Source organism: Bos mutus, chromosome X (genome assembly GCF_027580195.1).
Source record: "Bos mutus isolate GX-2022 chromosome X, NWIPB_WYAK_1.1, whole genome shotgun sequence".
NCBI lineage: Eukaryota > Metazoa > Chordata > Mammalia > Artiodactyla > Bovidae > Bos > Bos mutus.
Window position 1 is genome coordinate 78,335,513 of NC_091646.1, and position 6,954 is coordinate 78,342,466.

Here is a 6,954-nt window from a genome sequence, read left to right on the forward strand (position 1 = left end):
GGTGCCATCCAACCATCTCATCCTCTGTCGACCCCTTCTTCTCCAGCCTTCAATCTTTCCCAGCATCAGGGTCTTTTCAAATGAGTCAGCTCTTCGCATGAGGTGGCCAAAGTATTGGAGTTTCAGCTTCAACATCAGTCCTTTCAATGAACACCCAGGACTGCTCTCCTTTAGGATGGACTGGTTGGATCTCCTTGCAGTCCAAGGGACTCTCAAGAGTCCTCTCCAACACCAAAGTTCAAAAGCATCAATTCTTCAGCGCTCAGCTTTCTTTACAGTCCAACTCTCACATCCATACATGACCACTGGAAAAACCATAGCCTTGACTAGACGGACCTTTGTTGACCAAGTAACATCTCTGTTTTTTAATATGCTGTCTGGGTTCGTCATAACGTTCCTTCCAAGGAGTAAACATCTTTTAATTTCATGGCTGCAATCATCATCTGCAGTGATTTTGGAGCCCAGAAAAATAAAGTCAGCCACTGTTTCCCCATCTATCTGCCATGAAGTGATGGAACCGGATGCCATGATCTTAGTTTTCTGAATGTTGAGCTTTAAGCCAACTTTTTCACTCTCCTCTTTCACTTTCATCAAGAGGCTCTTTAGTTCTTCTTCACTTTCTGCCATAAGGGTGGTGTCGTCTGCATATCTGAGGTTATTGATATTTCTTCCAGCAATCTTGATTCCAGCTTGTGCTTCATCCAGCCCAGCGTTTTTCATGATGTACTCTGCATATAAGTTAAATAGGCAGAGTGAGAATATATAGCCTTGACGTACTCCTTTTCCTATTTGGAACCAGTCTGTTGTTCCATGTCCAGTTCTAACTGTTGCTTCCTGGGTCCTGGTATTCCCATCTCTTTCAGAATTTTCCACATTTTATTGTGATCCATACAGTCAAAGGCTTTGGCATAGTCATTAAAGCAGAAATAGATGTTTTTCTGGAACTCTCTTGCTCTTTCGATGATCCATTGGATGTTGGCAATTTGATCTCTTGTTCCTCTGCCTTTTCAAAAACCAGCTCGAACATCTGGAAGTTCAGGATTCATGTATTACTGAAGCCTGGCTTGGAGAATTTTTAGCATTACTTTACTAGCATGTAAGATGAGTGCAATTGTGTGGTAGTTTGAGCATTCTTTGGCATTGCCTTTCTTTGGGATTGGAATGAAAACTGACCTTTTCCGTCCTGTGGGCACTGCTGAGTTTTCCAAATGTGCTGGCATATTGAGTGCAGCACTTTCACAGCATCATCTTTCAGGATTTTAAATAGCTCTACTGGAATTCCATCACCTCCACTAGCTTTGTTCGTAGTGATGCTTTCTAAGGCCCACTTGACTTCACATTCCAGGATGTCTGGCTCTAGGTCAGTGATCACACCATCGTGATTATCTGGGTCATGAAGATCTTTTTTGTACAGTTCTTCTGTGTATTGTTGCCACCTCTTCTTAATATCTTCTGCTTCTGTTAGGTCCCTACCATTGCTTATCAATTTTATATATAATAGTGTATATATGTTAATCCCAAATTCTTAATTTATCTCTCCTCACCCACTTCCCCTTTGGTAAACACATAATTGTTTTCAATGTCTGTGAGTCTATTTCTATTTTGTAAATAAGTCATTTGTATTCCTTTTTATATTTAACAGATAAGTGGTATCATCTGATATTTGTCTTTCTGACTTACTTCACTTAGTATGATGATCTCTAGATATATCCATGTGGCTGCAAATTTCACTTTTTTATGGCTAATATTCCATTGTGTATATACATCACAATTTTTTTAATCCATTTGTCTGTCAATGGACATTTAGCTTGTTTTCAAGTTTTGGCTATTGTAAATAGTGCTGCTATGAGCATAGGGATGCATGCCTTTTCAAATTATAGTTTTTTTTCTAGATATAAGCTCAGGACTGGGGTTGCTGGATCGTATGAAAACTATATTTTTCGGTTTTTGAAGAACCTCCATTCTGTTCTCCATAGTGGCTGCACCAATTTACATTCCTACCAACAGTGTACGAGGGTTCCCTTTTCTGCGTACCCTCTCCAGCATTTGTTATTTGTAGAACTTTTCAAATTTTCTATCACTGTATTTATTTGTTTAGGTTTGGCCACACAGAATGCGAGATCTTGGTTTCCTGACCAGGGATTGAAGCCATGCCCCCTGCAGTGGAAGAGCGAAGCCTTTACCACTGACAGCCAGGAAAGTGCCTGTCACTTGCAGACTTTTCAATGATGACCGTTCTGACTGGTGTGAGGTGACTGGAGTTTCGGTTTGCATTTCTCTAATTGAGCAGCTTTTCATGTGCCTATTACCCTTCTGTATGTCTTCTTTGGAGAAATGTCTATTTAGATCCTCTGCCCATTTTTTTATTGGATTGTTGTTGTTGTTGTTGTTATTGAGCTGTGTGAGCTGTTTGTATATTTTGGAAATTAAGCCATTGTTGGTTGCATCATTTACAAAAATTTTCTCCCTGACTGCAGGTTTTTTTGTTTGTTTGTTTGTTTGTTTATGGTTTACTTTGCTGTACCAAAGCTTATAAGTTTGATTAAGTCCCATTTCTTTATTTTTGCTTTCATTCCTTTTGCCTTGGGATACTGATCTAAGAAAACGTCACTATGATTTATGTCAGAGAATGTTTTGCCTATGTTCTCTTCTATGAGTTTTATAATGTCATGTCATATATTTAATTCTTTAAGCCATTTTGAGTTTATTTTTGTATATGGTGTGAGGGAGTGTTCTAACTTCATTGATTTATATGCAGCTAGGTAGCTGACCCTTTTATGCTTTTTCTAGGTTGTTAATCTCGTCTTAATAGAATATAAGCATGAGAGGGCATAAACCGTGTCTGTTTTGTCCATTATTGTGTCCCCCAAGTATAGAACAATGCTTGGCCCATGGTAGCTGCCCTGACATATAAGAAGCTGCAAGTATAGAACAATGCTTGGCACATGGCAGCTGCCCTGATATATAAGAAGCTGCCAAAAATTAATTGAGTGACTGAATTAACTTTGACAAAAAAGATATAATAATATAAAGGGAAATATGACTATTATTATTTGTAAGCAATACGATTGTCTACATAAAAACTCTAAGACAATCAATTGAGAAACCATTAGAACTGATAAAAACAACTCAGCTAAGTGGCATAAATACAAGAGCAACATACAAAAAAACAGTAATATTTTTATATACCAACTATAATCTACTAGACAACATAATAGATAAAAGATCCTAAATGAAATAAAAAATAAAAAAGATCCTGGTCACAACTCCCAGAAGTATAAATGCCTAGGGGGAGAAATCTAATAACAAATTTTACAAAATCTAGATGAAAAAAACATAAAACTTTACAGATGGAAATGGAAGAATATCTGAGTGAAGTGATAGACATGGTAAAACTCAATATTGTAAAGATGTCAATAACCTAAAAACGCCTAGAAATTTAATCCCCATCAAAATCCTAATGAAAATTTTTATAAAACCCAGCAAATTGATTCTAAGAATCACTTGGAAGAGAAAATGTGCAAGAATAGCTGAGAAAGTTTTGAAAAAGAAGAGTGGGATGTGACTTGGTCTATTAAATATCAAAACATTCTATAGAAGTGTAGTAATTAAAATGATGTGGTAATGGAATAAACACTGACAAATGACTCAATGAATCAGAACAATAAGTCCAAAATAGATCCATGTTTACAAGAGAATTCAGTTTTTCACAAAGAAAAAAAGATAAAGTACTCCATAAATGGTCTTAGGAAAACTAGTTCTCCATTTAGCAAAAATAAAATTAGATCTTTACCTCACAGCTTGCATAAAAGTAAAATTCATATAGATTAAAAGCCTATACATAAAATATAAAATTATAAAAGGAAATATAGGGTAGGGTAGATGTAAAATGTGCTTCCCAGGTACCGCAGTGGTAAAGAATCCTCCTGCCACTGCAGGAGATGCAAGAGACGCAGCTTCAATCTCTGGACTGGGAAGATCACCTGGAGTAAGAAATGGCAACCCACTCCAGTATTCTTGCCTGGGAAATTCCATGGACAGAGGAGCCTGGCGGGCTACAATCCATGGGGTTGCAAACAATCGGACACAACTGAACAACTGAGGATAGCGTGGCATAGGCATAAAACATAAAGATACAGGTAAATAAACTTGACTGCATCAAGAGCACAAAACATCTTGAAGACAAAAATATGGAAACAAAAGTACCTCATGAAGGTCAAGGACCATCAGATTACCTAATATTTTTTATTTTATGAGTTGAATATTAAAAATTATTTTGACAGTTTTTGTTTTGTTTTTTGGTTTGGGGCAATGAAGAAACAATCTTTGGTTTATGTTTCAAGACAGCGGTGCCTCTTTATCTTGAGCTATCTGAAATTGCAGTGTCTATTCTTATGGATAGAGAATGTTGTACACAATAAATAATTGTGGGGATTTTCAGAATGGCGTTAGGAGTTAGGAGTTTCAGAGTTAGGAGTTTAGAAAATACTCCCCTCTCCCAAAAAACCAATAATAAAACTTGGAAAATAATAATAATAAAAAAAACCGCTAGTGACTCTGGAAGATGATGCCAAACAGTTATTTCCAGGAGCCATCAATGTAGAAGGCTTAGTCAATGATTCACGTAGACCAATTTTCCCTGCCAGAAATTTAGCATTTGTTTATGCTTTGAATTTATTTTATTTTTTGTATGCTTTCAATTTTGATTTTGCCTCTTTGTCCTGCAGGCACAGGTCAGGGTACATAGTGAACAGTCAATAAATGCATCCTAAGTAAATGAATTTTATTATTGTTGTTTAATTTATTTTTAATTGGAGGATAATTGCTTTACAATGTTGTGTTGGTTTCTGCCATACAAAAACGTGAATCAGCTATGAAGTGAAAGTGAAAGTCGCTCAGTCACGTCCGACTCTTTGCAACCCCGTGGGCTATACAGTCCATGGAATTCTCCAGGCCAGAATATTGGAGTGGGTAGACTTTCCCTTCTCCAGGGAATCTTCCCAACCCAGGGACTGAACCCAGGTCTCCAACTTTGCAGGCAAATTCTTTACCAGCTGAGCTACAAGGGGAGCCCAAGAATACTGGAGTGGGTAGTCTATCTGTTCTCCAGGGTATCTTCTTGACCCAGGAATTGAACCGGGGTCTCCTGCATGGCAGGTGGATTCTTTACCAACTGAACAATGAAGGAAGTTGGAAGACTTACAAACTAGCTATTTTGGAAGACTTACAAACTAGCTTTGCTTCATCTATGAAGGAAGCCCGAAACAGCTATAAGTATACATATATCCCCTCCTTCTTGAACTTCCCTCCCACCCTTCTAGGTTGTTACAGAGCACAAGGCTGAGCTCCCTGTGTTATACAGCAACTTCCTACTAGTTATCTATTTTACATATGGTAATGTACATGTTTCAGTACCAGTTCTACATTCTTGGATGATGGGTTGTGTACAGAAAATAAATGGTGTCAGTTGGACAGAGTGAGTTTGGGATTTAGCCAACATTTGTTGTTGTTATTCAGTTGCTAAATCATGTCTGACTGTTTGCAGCCCCTATGGAATGCAGCACACCAGGCTCCCTTGTCCTCCACTATCTCCCAGAGTTAGGTCAAGTTCACATCCATTGAATCAGTGATGCTACCTAACCATCTGATCCTCTGCCACTGTCTTCTCCTTTTGCCTTCATAGCAAAAATAGCCAGGCTTATAATGTAGTTGTAGCACAAGAATATGAGGGAGGGATGACTTTGATAGCTGGCTGTAATAAAATCCCGTTATTCATTCAACCATGTTACCAAGTACCAATCACAAAGCACTGATGATGCAGAAATGAACAAGGCACCAGTCTTCTCTCAATGAGTTCAGTGCAGTGTTGGGAGGCACACAATAAACACCTAATTTCGATTCACTGTGATTCAGCTTTGACATTCACAAAGTGCAGTGGAAAGAAACCATTAGCTCTACCAGAAAGTACGATAGAAGGTGAGAGGTCACTTGCAGCTAGGCCGTGTCTGATAATGTGATGTCATTCATTTAGGGCAATACCGGGTTACTTAAATAAACAGGTGCCTAGGGCACCAACAAAGCAGGGCATCATAAAAAATGGAATCAATTTTACATTATACATAAAACACGGAAAAATCAGAAGTTGGCTAGATTTTATTCTGTTTTACAATTTACTATCATTTTATTTTGAATTATATATGGAGTGGGAAGTGAAAGGCATAACTTTTTCTAAAATATATTGAAAAACAAATATACTAACCTAAAAATGCATAAAGCATAAATGTACAGCCAAAAGTTATTATAAAGTAAACATCATGTGATCACCACCCAGGCAAGAAATATAGCATTGCCAACAGCATCCCAGAAGTATCACCTGGGATGGCCAACTCTCTTGATTTGTCTTGAACTGTTATAGTTTAGAAAGTCCTAAAGTTCAGCCCAGGTGGTGCTAGGGGTAAAGAATCCGCCTACCAAGGCAGGAGACAGAAGAGATCCGGGTTTGATCCTAGGGTTGGGAAGATCCCCTGGAGAAGGAAATTGCAACACACTCCAGTATTCTTGATGGAGAATCCCATGGACAGAGGAGCTTGGGAGGCTACAGACCATGGGGTCACAAAGAGTTGGACATGACTGAGAAACTAACACATTGACTTTTACTTTCAAATCTCAGGAAACCCCTCCTTGGGATGTAAAAAGTCTCGATTTTCAGTGATGGTTGCTAAAGATTGTCGGAGGTGGGGAGGTGGGGTATAAAACCTGTATGGTAACCACCCAAAACAGAGAGTGAAAACAACACAATTTTTAGTGTTAAATGGATATGGTATTGATTATCTGCCTTCTGTAGTTGTGGCTGATTTTTTCCCCTGGCTGCTGATATTGATAACCATGATTTTGGTCCACAGTAATGAATCATTCACTGTTGCATCACTCTGAATGAATAATGGATGTTTCATT